Raw genomic sequence first — 14058 nt, 5'->3', positions numbered from 1 at the left:
ACAAGACACAATTCAGTTTAATAAAATTTGTGGATTCTTTAAGAGAATGTCATAAATATACTCTTTTCAATAGAAATGGTTAAACTAGATTAGATACAGTGTATTGAGATTGCAGTTGAAGAATAATATTTGCAAGTATGAGAAAAATCTTTAAATTTTTAGTTTTGTGAAAGTTGTAGAATGAGAAATGCATTTTACAAGCTAGAGGTTGCGGGTAAGTGTAATGGATTTAATTATCAAAGGAAATTTATATTTAGGCTTTCAAATATGGTTAAAGCTTATATCAAATTTTTTTTTTATCATCTTTTTTATTTTAGTTTTACGGATATAATAAATTTTTTTTTCTCCTTTTGGTTTCTGTCTTTTATTTATTTATCATATTTTGAAAACATTCTAATTAGATTGCATACCTTTTAGCTATATAGATTAAATATTGTTGGTAATTATATTCATTTGAAGTAAACTCTTAATTGGATTACTCTGTATTTTTGTGGGACTTCTTCTAATCACTTGGAATATTGAGGAACGAAGTTATATTTCTAAAATAATAATAATAATAATAATAGTAGTAAATGAGCTAAATGCCTGTGTTTTCATTTAATAATTAAATTAGCTATAATAAAAACTAATCAACAACAAAATTAAATTAAAGCAGCGTATCTCTTGGTAGATCATAGGATTTGATGGTGTGACGTTAAATAAATAAATAAATAAATAAAATTATTAATTAAATTATCAACAGAAACAACATGTAGTGGATGTGGCACTCACTCATATATGTTTGGGCCGACTTCATTTCTCTTTAATAAAGTTTATAGCATCCACATGACAAATTAATCAAATCAAGTTTACGAAATTCTAAAAGAATAAAAAAAATTTTGTTGGAATTTTAAGTCATAGCCCACAAAATAAAAAAAAAGAAGATATTATATATATATATATATATATATGTGTGTGTGTGTGTGTGTGTGTGTATAGCAGAGAAAAAGCAATTGTTTTTGTTTCCAACTTGGATGGATTCATGACGTGTAGCTTTTCATCTAGATAAGGGAGCACTGTATAATAAAATCATAAACATTATACATACACTTTCACTTTCGCATCAATCATCAATTCTGTCTCCGTGATTTGATATTTTCTTCTCTTACAGAGAGATTGCAGGTTTAAAATGAAAATTTTCCTGACAAATTTTTTTATTAAAAAATTTATACTATAATTAATATATATGTGTAACATAAATAATAATACAATTTTTAAAATATATGTGTAAATTAATTTACAAAGCCTTTTATGAGGTTAAAGAAAAAGAAGACTTTCTTTGTGATGAACTGATGGGAACATATATATATATATATATATATATATGCATGTATATCTTTTTCTTTTTGAGAAGGGCGTACATATAAAGGTTAAGAATTTAATTCCAAATAATTGATGGAGTCTTCTTGTGTTCCAACATAAGAATAAACATTTAATTCTTCTAAATGAAACTTTTTTCTTTCTTTTTTAAAATAAAATCCGGCAGTAGCTGCTGTCTTGTTAGGAATAGAATCTGAGCCAGAATTCCTTCTATGATAAATTATAAGTGAATCGAGAAATAGTTTAATTTCCAGATTTTATATAAAAATTTACATTTCAATTCTAATTTTTATCCCAGTTTCACCTATACCTTAAGATTCCTAGCCACCACCCTGCCGGCTGCTGCAGCCATGAAAGTTAACCAGGAGCTTGTGGTGTCTTAGCAATAACGTGCACTTGCACCATCCAATTGCTTTTGCTTCTGGTTTTCTCTTTTTCAACTTCTGGGCTTGAGTTGTCTCTCTTATATATATATATATATACACACACACACATATATACATGTATCTTTTAGAAAAGCTAAGTCTGTATCTTTGCAACTTGCTGGTGCTAATTTAGCCACTTGAGTCTATGAAGTCATGCAGAGCAGCCCCACTACATATGTACAGTTAGCTAGCTAATTGGATTTTGATTCATTACAAGTGATTCCAATTTGGAATTTGCATGGGCTCAGATGTTTTGGTTATTCTAGAGAATATTTGTTTTGATTATGGCCATGTGATTTTTTTAAAAAGTCGGAGAATTTATATAGTTGTGACATGAAAGAACATACAAGCTAGGGTCAATGTCATGTTCCAAGAACTGATGTTGCCTTCAAGGTAAGATTCATTGGAATTATGCTGTTCTATAATGTCATTTGATTTGGTTGAGTTTACAACCATGGCCAGGTTCTCAATGTATGTGATGACAGAACTCATCATACAATCTTTATCTTTTTAAATTATGCAACTTGATTATTTATCATATGTTAAAATATAGGAACAAAATTTTCATAATTAAAAAGATGTAATAATAAACTAAAGTTTTGTATTTTGTTGTTTGCACAATTTAAAATAGAATAGTACGTTGTCAGAAAATCTAAAATATTAATTCTTATAATAGACTTATAATGTAACTCATAATATTTTATATTTATTAGATCATCTGGCACAATAAGCAATGAATAAATAGATGAAATTGAGTTTTATTTTCGATAGTCACTTTGATGATCAAATCAATAGAAATAAAAAAAAAATAAAAAAAAAGTGTAAATACAGAATTTAAAAGATATCTATTAGATATTCATTACTTATAAAAGCTTTATGTTCGTGGGTCTTTGTAATTAAATTATTTTCTTCTCCTCTTATTCTCTTTTTTTTTTCTTTCTTTGCTTCCTGACTAGGTTGGGTCGAGTGGCTGGCTTTTTTAAACCTAACCCTCAACAAATTTGGACCGCATGATTTTGGCACGCGTGGCCACGTGCGATTCGTTCGATGGGGCTTCATTAATGGCAAAATAGTAATTTTGTCGTCCTGTTCCCTTAACCGTTAAATCATGATTCTCTTTTGATCAGAACTGTCTGTGCACATGACTGTTTGATCGCCTTAGAACGCATGCAGGCCATTCGATCGACATCTCGTGTGTGAGCCTTTGGATTGCAATTATTATCTTTGCACGCTTGGGAACCATCCAATTGTTTGACCATAGGGTGCCTGCGTGGTTGACCACGTGTGCTAGTCAAATGCCACACGGCTTCCTGTGACTGACTCATGGCCACGTCACTAGGTTGAGGTGGCATCTTTTTCTGTTTTGCTTGTCAAGTATAGCCACTACTCCTCATAAGTTAGGTTCCTTTCAATTGAAAGTGCTTTATAGTGTAGTACATGAGATGAGTCTGGATGATACCTGCATAACATAGATACATGGAATACATTATGGACCTTTGCTAGTTTTGGTGAAATCGTTATATGATATGCAGAAGTACCCATCTTGGTCAAGATCTCAAACGATCCAATGAAACGAGGACTCAATTTTTTTTTCTTTTCAAATCTCATGATGTCCTTCAGTGATGATATCTTTAGGAATACATTATCATCAACCTGAAATTCTAGATCTTTCATATGGTTATCTGCATAGCTCTTTTATCGATTTTGAGCAGTCTAAAGATTTCTTTTAATTGAGCCAACCTTGGAATTTTTTTTTTAATTAATCTAGTCTATACAGTTTTTGATCATCGACTTTTTCCCAACACACTAGAGATCTGCAAGGTCTGTCATGAAGAGCTTCATATGGAGCTATGCCAATATTGGACTGATAGTTATTATTGTAAGTAAACTCGGTGAGTGGAATGGGATCATCCTAATTTCTTCCAAAATCTAGAACACAAGCTCGAAGCATATCCTCTAAAGTGTGAATGATTATTTCTAGTTGTTAATCTGTTTAAGGGTGAAAGATTGTACTGAAGGATAGTGTAGTGCTAAGAACCTGTTGAAGACTTGTCTGAAATTCAAAAATAAATCCGGGATCTCTATCAGAAATCGTTGAATCAAGATTTCTATGGAGTCTAATTATCTCTTTAATATACAACTTGGCAAGCTTATCAAGAGAATCTGTGGTCTCATAGGCAAAAAATGAGCTGACTTAGTTAATCTGTCTACAATGACCCGTATTGCAGAATGATTCAATCTACTTTTAGGTAGCCATATTAGAAAGTCCATAGTAATGTGTTCTTATTTTAATTCTGGAATAAGGATAGACTGGAGCAAACCATTAGGGTTTTAATGCTCAATCTTAATTCTCTGACATGTGAGACAGTTACTGACAAAGTCAAAGATGTCATTTTTCATACTTATCCACCAATACCGAGATCTCAAATTTCGATACATTTTTGTGATATTGGGGTGGATTGAAATTTTAGAACTATAAGTTTCCTCTAATGTTTTCTTCTCCAGATCTTGATCATCATAAATACATAACCTGTTTTTGAATATAAGAATTCCATCATCATAAACCCTGAAGTCAGCTTCCAAATTGAGCATTCTTGATTTTTTGAATCAATATTGGTTGTATTCTCAAGCTAGCCACATAATAACTTGGATGGTAATCCTTATATTGAAGTTCTTGAACTATCTCTAGATCCTTCTAATCAGAGAGCACAACTTTGGCCATCATACAAATACTTTTCTGGCCTAAGGCATCAGTTACTATGTTTCTTTTACCTTGATGATAAGATATGTTACAATCAAAATCCTTCAAAAAACCATTCATCAGTGTTGGTGCATGTTCCATTCTTTCTATTTGAAGAGATACTCGAGACTTTTGTGGTCAGTAAAGATCTCAAATGTCTCTCCATACAGATAGTAACACCACATCTTGAGAGAAAGTATTGTAGCAATCAATTTCAGATCATGAGTTGAATAGTTTCGTTCATGGTTCTTTAATTTTTGTGAACTATAAGCGATGATTATGTCATACTGCATCAAAACACAACCCAAGCCCAATCATGTAGTATATCTGAATATACTACATAACCTCTATAACCACTAGGTAAAGCTAGCATTAGAGCAGTAACAAGCCAATCTTAAGCTCCTGGAAATTGTTTTCACAATTGTTTGTCCATTTAAATTTCACTATTCTATTAATCTTGAAGAGTCCATTGTGATTCCTTTTAAACCACATAACCAAATAAGAAGATTCTATTAAACTAGAATTCACATTTGCTTTGCATAGCATATAACTTTTCCCTTCTGAGAGTCCCCAAAATATATCTTAAATGTTTAACATATTCATCATCAGTCTTAGAGTAGATCATAATATCATTTATGAATACCATAACAAACTTGTCAAGATGGGGCATGACTACCCGATTTATCAAATCTATAAAAATTATAAGAGCATTTGTTAAGCCAAAGGATAAGAGCTGAAATTCATAGTGGCCATACCTAGTTTTGAGAGCAGTCTTAGGAATGTCTTTTGCTTTAATCTTGATATGATGATATTTAAACCTTAAGTCAATTCTAAAAAATACTCTAGCACTCTGCAATTGATTAAAAAGGTCATCAATCCTTACTATAGGATATCTGTTCTTGATGTGACTTGGTTGAGAACCTTGTAGTCAATACATAGCCATTGAGTCCCATCTTTTTCTTTCACAAATAGGATCGATGCACCCCATGGAGAAATGCTAGAACAAACAAAACCTTTCTCTTAGGGTTCTTGAAGTTGTTTATGTAACTCTATTAATTCTGTTATTTCCATTTTGTAAGGAGTAATGAAAATGGATTGTGTGTCAGACAAGAGATCAATAGAGAAATCTATCTCTCAATCTGGTGGTAGCCCTAATAACTCTCTAGGAAATACATCAAGAAATTCTTGAACCGCTGGTATTTCTTGAAGTGGAATTTTTTTTTTGTTTTGTTGTCTATCAATCAGTTACAACAGTTAATTGAAAATAAATAAATTTGTAATTTAATTTTGGAAACTATTTATATTTTATTCATGTAAGATAAGTTTAAGACATACATGGCTTTTCATTAGGAAAACAGAATACAACATTTTTATTGTAACAATCTAAAGTTGCATGTCCATTCTTAAAATTACATCAAAATCCTTTACATATAAAAGTATTAAATCTATTACTTTCTTTTCTGCGATTTCTTTTACACAAGACTTATACATAACATTGGAAAGTAAAACACTATTTCCAATAATAGAAACCATTAAAGTCTTATCTAATTGAATAAGTGTAACACTCAAATGTGGACGACCTCTGGATTGGCCTTAGCATCCAACACTGTAAGGGTGTATGCTATGCTCTAGGTGGCATGTGCAGGTTGCCCATAGTGATATGTACACTCACGAATCTTATGTTGAGTATTCTCACAATGATAACATATATTGTTGGCGTAGTAGAAAAACTGATTTTCATTATTCTTATTAGATCTATGACACTCTGTAATAGGTCTAGGAGGAGGAACATACCTGATGGGTTGAACTGCAATAATTCTAAGCCTCTTGTCTGGTGGAACATAGATTGGACCTGCATTCTTCTGGGGCATAGGAAACCTGAAACTACCAGTAGAGGGTGTGGATCTCCTAATTAGCCCCTCAATCACAACTATCTTCTCCATCACAACTTAGAAATCATTAAGCTGGATAACAACCATTTGTCAAATATCTCTAATCTCAAACTCTCTTGGAAACGATGGGTTTTTTTTGCCATCATTAGCCATAACATATGGTGCATATCTACCAAGCTCCAGAAGTTTCTTTGCATATTTATCAACGGTCATATTTACCTAAGTCAAGTGTGAAAACTCTTATTTTGTTTAGTGTTTGACATATTATGAAAAATACCTATAATTGAGAGCTTTCAGGAAACTCTTATAAGTAAAAGGATTAGGAAGGGATGTTTGTTTGAGTTACCACTATCGTTCAGTTTCACCCTTTAACATGCACATTGCTAGGACCACTTTCTACTTAAAAATGACCCCTAGTACCTTGAATATATTTTCAATAGAACTGATACATTATTCAGCTACAGTTGGGTATTACATCCCCCTGAAGTTGGTTGGACCAAATCTTCTGAACTTATCAATGTTGTTAGCATCAATCTTTGATGGCTCAAGAGCTAGTTGGGGAAGATCACGAGGAAGAGGTGGTGAAGGGACAAAAGCAGGATCAGGATCACCAACAAGATCAAGGACAGGTGCTGATACAGGGGCATGTGCAGGAGTAGGAGCAAATACAGGTGCAGGTGTAGGAGGCGGTGGTGGTAATGCTCATCTGTACCTATCTGCTATAATGGTATCCATCATGTGAACAAGGCGGTTGAACTCCTCCCTAGGGGGATCATCATGGGGAGGTTACCCTAGAGGTCTCCCATGTCTCATATTGTTATCCTACAACTAGAAAACACAAGTTTAACATTTCAATTTCTATTATAAGCATTATTCTTAAATATTTTTTAGATCAAACTTATTTACATTTAGACTCTAGAACTTCATGTTCAAAGGATAATCCTAGGGTTGTTTGGCTCTAATACCACCTGTGATGCCTCTACTCTCATTTGAAGGGATTACATTGTTAGTCACCAAGTACGCAGTGGAAATATAATAAACAAAGGTATTAAATTTCCTATTTCATCCTCCATTATCCCCATAACTTCCATTTATCCCTCAAAGTCCTTGTAAATTTAGGTTTTATCCCTCCAAATTCCCTATAAGTTCAATCTATCCCCCTAAAACACTCATGTCACACTTTATCCCTTAAAATCTCCTTATATTCATTTTTCCTGAAAATCCCTCTAGATTCATTTTCTCCATTAGTTTTTTCTTAAGACATATCTTATCCCTCATAAGCACCACCAAAATTTCTCACAATTCACAGCCAAATCGAGACATTTGTAGTCCCTCATAGACATCCCTAATTCTCGATTTATCACAACCAAATTACCTAGTTATAGTTATTAAAATTTTAGAGTTTTATTTGATATAGAATAAATGTATCTATTATCCAATTGATATCATTGTAGGATCAGGATTCTAACTATTACAAGGGTAAACACACACACCAACAAAATATGCATATTAGTTACAACAGTTCGTCGCTAGGTGGTCCAAAACAGAACACACATCCCAATGTCTGGAAGAGCTTTCATCCACCCAAGGATATGGTTCAACACCCTGTTAAATTTTAGCCACACGAATCTTAAATAAGTTATCTCTAAATTTTTGTTTATTTCAATCTTCGTATTGTTCAATTTTTCTTTCTATTCTAGTTAAAATTGATATTTTATTTTGTTTCATTTAACAAAATGAATTTTTACTCGTCACCATTCATTTTCTTTTCTACCTAATCTTCCTAATTTCATATTTTGATATTTTATTTCAGTAATTGAATTTTTTTTTGTTAATTTTAGTTTACTTTATGAAATTATTTGTGTTTAGTTATTGTTGTTATGACTTGTAATTATTATTATTATTATTTTGTTTTCTATTACATTTATTCTAATTTAATTATATATATGTATTATTTTTCTTTTGTTTTTTTCTCTTATTTTACAAATTTATTATCTATTATTAGTATTTTATCTATTTATTTATATGATTATATATATTATTTTATTTTATTTTTTATATCATTATTATTATATATCCTTTTTTTTCTTTCAATTTTTGCAAAATTTTTATCTCATTTACTCTAATTTTCATTCTCTCCCTTTTACTTAATTTGTCTAATTTTAATAACCCATTTTTCATATTTTTTCAAACTTTTTTAGAGCAAATTATACATATATACACCATATTAGCATCACACACGCATTCAAATAATTTAGTCAAATAAGTGAGGGTTTAAAAAATGAAGAAAAGAATTAAAATGTCTAAACATAAATTTTTAAACCTTTTTCCGGTGGTTTCAACCGCCTGGATAGGTTTTGAGCTAGATTTTAAACCTAGCTCACCAACTCCTCTTTGCAAGCTTGTAAATTCTTATCCAATTAACGAAATTCAATAAAAATTGTGCTATGGAGGCTTCAAGTTATGTATTAATTATACTTATAATTTTAAAGTGGTTAGAAGTGATTTGACCTCCAAAAATGCCCTTAAAGTTAAGAAAAAAACTTGTATTTGAAAAATCTTTCATGAGTTAATAACAAACCTGCAAATTGCATGCCATTATTAATGCATGCATGTCTTGAGTTTGTTTTAATTTGAACTTTAAAAGTGTTCTATTACATGCAAGCTATCTCAAGAATGTTTAATTGAATTTAAATGGAGAGAAAAAGGCATAGAAAATCATCCCCGAAAGTCCAGGTTTGATCATGCACCTGGTCGTGAGTCACCAGAAAACCCGATGGGTTTTCACGATTTTGGTCTTCTTTTTTCCTTTTTCTTCTTTATTTTCTTCTCTTCTGATTCTCTTTTATTTTATTTTCTTTCTTTCCTTCCCGACCAGGGTGGGTCGAGTGGTTGGGCTTTTTAAACTTAACCCTAAAAAAATTTGGACTGCACGATCTTGACACACATGGCCGGACGCAGTTTGTTGGATGAGGCTTCATTAATCGCAAAATTATAATTTTTTCATCCTATTCCCTTGGCTGTTATATCATGATCCTTTTTTTATTAGAATAGTCTGTTCACGTGACTGTTGGATCACCTTAGAACGCATGCAAGTCATTCGATCAATATCTTGCGTGTGAACCTTTAGATCACAAGGATTACCTCTACATTCCTAGGAACTGTTCGATTGTTTGATCATTGGGTTCCTGCATGGCTGACCACGTGTGCGGGTCAAACACCACGCGACTTCCTATGACTGGCTCACGACCACACCGTTGCTCTAAGGTGGCCCATTTTTTCGAAATTACACTAAAACTTAGAGTTTATATTTTTTTTTGGCAATTTGGCCCTCAAATCAATTTTTGTAAAAATTAGAGAGGGCTCCAAATTGATTTAATTTTGTTCAATTTAGTCCATAATTTTATTTTTTTTATATTGAGGACTAAATTTTAAATTTATTTATTTTTCTAATGATTTAATTTATCGATAAACTAATTAATTGAATTTAAACCCATAAATTAACACAATAATTTAATTTATGTATAAACTAATTAATTGAATTTAAATCTGTAAATTTAAAATTCATATGTAAGTGTTACAATAAATTTAATTTTGATTTTTAGATCATAGTAAAATATTTAGAATTTTGATATTTGATACACAATTTATGTGGGACGATACTCTATTAATTATTTTATTACTTGAACGATTTCGTGCACTTATGAATTCGTCCATCATTAATATCTATTCTTTTTGAAGGAGTTGAGGCTAGGTGTTGATGTTACTAACTATATTTTGCACCTTATGTGGTTCTTGCGTAAATAATTTTGTTATTGTTCCTTTTTTTTAAAAAATAAGAACAACCATGCATGAGATTTTGCTTGAAAAATATTAAACCATTAATAAGAACTTTTATAGATGTTCTAGTATATTAGGGAAAAACCTGTCAATTCTATGACACTTGAGATTCTTGATAATTTTCAAACTACTACTTTTTTTTTTTTTATGTAGTCTCTTCTTAGAAATGTTTATGTCTCTATCACTATATTAAGTTTATACCTCTTTGGTATTCATGAACTTTTGCGCTTTCTACAAAGAGCTTGACCAAGGTCTTTAGAGTGAGGATACAAATTATTAGACTCAAGTAAATGATTTTCATGATTAACAAAGACTTGATATATTGTAAGTAATCAAATTCATTAGAGCTTTAAATTCAACAATTAAATTGACCCAATGTACAAAGGATAAAAGTGCTCTTAAAAGTATTGATTATTTACTCCTAATTATAGTAATCTTTTTTAAAGCAATGTTGAAAAAGAAAATCATTTTCTTAGTCTTATTGGTTAGACAGAGTTTGAATTGACCAAAAAAATATGTAATTATGTTATATTATTCATTAGTTTTCTATTTAATGTTTTTTTTTTTCATGTCAACATGCTAATATACCAAGTATCCCTTAAAAATTTTAAAGTGTGTTCTATTTGGTGTAATGACCCCGAAAATTTAAAAGGAAAATGTATATAAAGAATATAAGTGAGGAAGAGAAATAAAAGGTTTTGGTTCATATCCTTTACACAATAACTTAAACGTACTAACAATACCTAAAATAAGTCATCTAAAGGAAAATACTGAAAATGAAAGACTATAAAAGAAATTAATAAACATCTAGGTAACTACTCACCATCTTCTTGTAGATCGGGCTCGGGAACCAAGTTCTCCTGATATGAAATTGTTAAGTAAGGAGTGAGCTACACTAGCCCAGTAAAGACATCACATTATATCACTGTCACAGAAATAAAGGTTGGTAAAAAACTAAAAACAACCGATGGAGCACAAGTTTCAAGTAAATTTATTTATCAATAATCAATCCATTTACCTTCCACTTACCTCAGTAGAATTTATAAAAACGACATATGAAAACAATAACATCATAGATATCATAAGTTCATACATAATCTATAACATAGTACATGTCATACTTTTATATCTCAATCATCAAATAACAGTTATCCCTTTTTATCAGCCTACTAGTATCCGTGGGGATCCATAGGGGTCCCTACTACCCGTGAACTATTCCCTTAATAAACTTAATTTCCAGGGCCGTCCCCATACTTCGTCAGGTATGGGTGCCAAACAATAAACCTCAATACCCCGTTCGGTATGAGGGTGAAGCGGGCCATCCCCATACCCCGTCTGATATGAGCGCCAAAACATTTAAAGTTTAGATACCCTGTCCGGTATGAGACAACGTTCTCGGTAGGGTTCCCTATGGACCCGGTTCGTCCACCATCTCCTAGGATATCTAGTGAGGCTGTCAACTTATCTATTTATCAATTCACATTCCTTTTCTATTTTTTTCTTAGTTTTTCGTTTCTCACATAAACATGAATACTTAAATAATTAACGAGCACCCAATAAGGCAAACATATTATTAGATCCACGAAATCAGGCTGAAATAAAGTAAGCAGTGATTCATGCATTTAAAATAATAGAATAATTAAATCAGATACTATACTGTATTTAGACTGTAAAATAAATCAAACAGGACTTGAGAGAGAAATATATCCGGTTCGGGCTCCATTAGCAGCCGTAATAATTATGTATATCTATTTAATTCATACAAATATAATTTTATCATTTATTAGACTTTAACCCCGTGATAAGAAATAGGGTGAGGGGTCCTTACTTGATTCGAAGCCGAAAATAAGATTTTTATTGCGCCTACGGGCAGTCCTTGGGTTGCCTGAATTTTTTTTCTGGGAACTGAAACATGCTTACGGTACCTACACATCCCAAATAACTCAAAAATAAGACCCCAGGCCTATTCGGCCAATTTCAGAATTTCAGCACGGCGATTCCGCCGTGCTCTAGCAACGACGCCGTCTGTAGTGGCGCTGCTAGGCTTTACCTACGGTTTCCAGCTCATCCGCCGGTCTTTATGCTCCAATTTGGCCATGGGGGTGTTCAGAATTAAATTTCGAGTGAATGAAATTTTTTTTATCTTTTTTGGTAGTCGAAGATGGCTCCGGCGCGGCGGCGGGTGGCGGTTATCTTCCTTATCTGGCGATTGGTTCTTCATCTCCGGTGGGGGACTGGCGGATAGGATTAGGATTCAGTCTGAAGTAATATATTTATACCCGTCTTCCTTTAATCTAGATCATCCATCGCGTTTGATCTCGACAGTCCGATCGCGTTTAAAGAAAAAATGAATCTGGAAGATTCATCGCGATTTAATATGAACTGTATGATCGGACAGTCCACACGCGCAGTAACAAATTCGGACCATTCGATCGAGGGCACGCAGATTGCTAATGTGGCCTCTCACGTGGCACTGAGCCCACATGTCTTGTCATGCGGCGCGCTCCAGTTTATCGAGACTACTAACTGGGCGGTCCTACGTGGCATATTTTTTTGAAATTTTATTTTGACCACCCAGTTTTTAATTTTTCTTTCAAAAACATCCATCGAACCCAAATTTTCACCATTTTTTCCAAAATTGATTTCAATTTCGTCCTCCATCTATTTTTTGCATTAAATAAAAATTTATAAATTTAAAATTTATATTTTTTATATATTAATTTAATTTTTAAAATCAATCTCGGGCTAAATTTTTTAGGACCGGGTATTACAACTCTCCCCCCCTAAAAGATATTTGATCCCTAAAATTTTTCTCTCCTCATTCAATCAAACAGTTGAGAATATTAAGCTCTGAATTCTGATTCTAGCTCCCATGTGGCCTATCTGTGTGTGTGATTCTGCCATAGAACCTTAACGAAGGGAATTTTTCGTTTGTGAAGTACTCTGCTCTTTTGGTTCATAATACCCACCGATATTTCCTTATAAGACAAATCCTCCTAGAGTGAAAGGGACTTGTGGGCTAAGATGTGAGAGGGGTCCGGATTGTACTTGCGTAGCATGGACATATGAAACGCGTTATGGATCCTATATACTTCTGGAGGTAGTGCCAGTCTATAGGCAGCTATGCTAATTCTGTCTAAGATTTTAAATGGTCAAATAAATGGAGAATTTAGTTCTCCCTCTTACAAAACCTACTGATTCCCTTAAAAGGAGTGACCTTAAGGAATATTAGATCACCTTTCTCAAATTCCAATCCCTCTTCCAAGTATCCGCATAACTCTTCTGTCTGCTTTGAGCTTTTTGGATGTTCTTTCTGATCTTAACTATTTTGGCTGTAGTCTTATCCACAAGATCTGGACCGAATAATTTTTTATCACCTACCTCTTCCCAACAGATTGACGATCTGCATGGGTGGCTATATAACGCCTCATATAGAGAGCCATGCTAATACTTACTAGGTAATCGTTATTGCAGGCAAACTCTTTTAAGGGAAATGATCATCTCAATGGCTCCCGAAGTCAGGAGCATAAGCTCGGGGCATATGATTTAGTGTGCGGATCATCCTTTCTGATTGTCCGTTGGTCTGAGTGTAGAATGCGGTACTAAGGGATAGTGTCGTTTCCATGACTTGTTGAAAATTAATGCAGAATTAAGAAGTGAACCTGAGATCCCTGTCAGACACTACTGTCACTGGCACTCCATGTAACCTGACTATCTCCCGGATATACATTCTTACTAACTTGTTTAAGAGATCAGTCATCTTGATAGCCAAGAAGTGGGAAGACTTGATAAGTCGGTCAAT

The sequence above is a fragment of the Carica papaya genome, chromosome 7 (assembly GCF_054855325.1).
Source record: "Carica papaya isolate Zhongbai chromosome 7, ASM5485532v1, whole genome shotgun sequence".
In the NCBI taxonomy this organism is placed as follows: domain Eukaryota; kingdom Viridiplantae; phylum Streptophyta; class Magnoliopsida; order Brassicales; family Caricaceae; genus Carica; species Carica papaya.
The sequence above is the reverse complement of the archived record's forward strand: the minus strand, read 5'-3'. Positions refer to the sequence as shown.